We start from the raw sequence: 2500 nt of genomic DNA on the forward strand, positions 1-2500 counted from the left end.
GGGTTTGAAAATTTTATGGGAGCTTCCTAGAAGCCTAAGAAATGCTTTGCTCGAGACGGATTTCGATTTGGAGGTCCCCCGAGTTAAGTTTGCCCTTTATGACTCCTCGCCCGCATGCTCGTGCACACCGGCGTGCACGTGGGCATCGTATGCTAAAAAATGAAGTTTGGAGTTTGGGTTTGAAAATTTTACGGGAACTTCCTAGAAGCCTAAGAAATGCTTTGCTCGAGACGGATTTCGATTTGGAGGTCCGCCGTGTTAATTTTGCCAATTACGGCTCCTCGCCCGCACGCTCGTGCACCCCGACGTGCACACCGGCGCGCACGTGGGCATCGTATGCTAAAAAATGAAGTTTGGAGTTTGGGTTTGAAAATTTTACGGGAACTTCCTAGAAGCCTAAGAAATGCTTTGCTCGAGACGGATTTCGATTTGGAGGTCCCCCGAGTTAATTTTGCCCATTACGACTCCTCGCCCGCACGCTCGTGCACCCCGGCGTGCACGTGGGCATAGTATGCTAAAAAATGAAGTTTGGAGTTTGGGTTCGGAAATTTTATGGGAGCTTCCTAGAAGCCTAAGAACTGCTTTGCTCGAGACGGATTTTGATTTGGAGATCCCCCGAGTTAGTTTTGCCCATTATGACTCCTCCCCCGCACGCTCAAGCACCCCCGCGTGCACGGGGGCATCGTATGCTAAAAAATGAAGTTTGGAGTTTGGGTTTGGAAATTTTATGGGAGCTTCCTAGAAGCCTAAGAAGTGCTTTGCTCGAGACGGATTTCGATTTGGAGGTCCCCCGAGTTAATTTTGCCCATTATGACTCCTCGCCCGCACGCTTAAGCACCCCCGCGTGCACGTGGGCATTGTGTGCTAAAAAATGAAGTTTGGAGTTTGGGTTTGAAAATTTTACGGGAACTTCCTAGAAGCCTAAGAAATGCTTTGCTCGAGACGGATTTCGATTTGGAGGTCCCCCGAGTTAATTTTGCCCATTACGACTCCTCGCCCGCACGCTCGTGCACCCCGGCGTGCACGTGGGCATCGTATGCTAAAAAATGAAGTTTGGAGTTTGGGTTTGAAAATTTTATGGGAGCTTCCTAGAAGCTTAAGAAGTGTTTTGCTCGAGACGGATTTCGATTTGGAGGTCCCCCGAGTCAATGTTGCCCATTATGGCTCCTCTCCCGCATGCTCAAGCACCCCTGCGTGCACGTGGGCATTGTATGCTAAAAAATAAAGTTTGGAGTTTGGGTTTGGAAGTTTTATGGGAGCTTCCTTGAAGCTTAAGAAGTGTTTTGCTCGAGACGGATTTCGATTTGGAGGTCCCCCGAGTCAATGTTGCCCATTATGGCTCCTCGCCCGCACGCTCAAGCACCCCGGCGTGCACGTGGGCATTGTATGCTAAAAAATAAAGTTTGGAGTTTGGGTTTGGAAGTTTTATGGGAGCTTCCTAGAAGCTTAAGAAGTGTTTTGCTCGAGACGGATTTCGATTTGGAGGTCCCCCGAGTCAATGTTGCCCATTATGGCTCCTCTCCCGCATGCTCAAGCACCCCTGCGTGCACACCGGCGTGCACGTGGGCATTGTAGGCTAAAAAATGAAGTTTGGAGTTTGGGTTTGGAAATTTTATGGGAGCTTCCTTGAAGCCTAAGAAGTGTTTTGCTCGAAACGGAATTCGATTTGGAGGTCCCCCGAGTCAATTTTGCCCATTACGACTCCTCGCTCGCATGCAATATCTACTCCTGTCAGAGCTGTGGTTTTACTTAAGACTACTATAGGGGGGGGGGAGTTCTCAGCACCAAGAGCTGCAAGTAAGGCCATTGCTTGCTTTGCAGTCTCGATTGCTCTACTAGTGAATAGTAGATGTCTTGGTTAGCTTGGAACGAAAAAAAAAATTTTTTGGGGAAAAAAAAAAAAAAAAGTTTTTGTGAAAAAAAATTTTTCGAAAAAAAAAAAAAAAAAAAAAATTTTTTTGGATGCCTCGGTCTTCTATTTGTTTTGCTTGGGTAGATTAGGAAAAAAAAAAAAAAAAATTTTTTTGTTGGATGCCTCGGTCTTCATATTCTTTCTCGGCTATTTCGAAAAAAAAAAAAAAAAATTCCGGGAAAGAGAAAAAAAAAATTATTTTTTGTTGGTTGCCTCGGTCTTCATGTTCTTTCTCTGGTATATGGGAAAGAAAAAAAAAAAAAAAAAATTTTGGATGCCTCGGTCTTCTTGTTCTCGGTTGGATTTATCGAAAAAAAAAAAAAAAAAAAAAAAAAAAAAAAAAAAAATTTTGATGCCTCGGTCTTCTTGTTCTTGCTTTGGTATATCGGAGAAAAAAAAAAAAAAATTTTTTGGATGCCTCGGTCTTCTTGTTCATTCTTCGGTATATCAAAAAAAAAAAAAAAAAAAAAAAAAAAAATTTGAGACTTCGGTCTTCTTGTTCTTGCTTTGGTATATCGGAGAAAAAAAAAAAAAAAAATTTTGGATGCCTCGGTCTTCTTGTTCATTCTTCGGTATATCAAAAAAAAA

The sequence above is a fragment of the Cornus florida genome, unplaced genomic scaffold (assembly GCF_030987335.1).
Source record: "Cornus florida cultivar Cherokee Brave unplaced genomic scaffold, ASM3098733v1 CherokeeBrave_3.0.0_Hap2_scaffold_152, whole genome shotgun sequence".
In the NCBI taxonomy this organism is placed as follows: Eukaryota; Viridiplantae; Streptophyta; class Magnoliopsida; order Cornales; family Cornaceae; genus Cornus; species Cornus florida.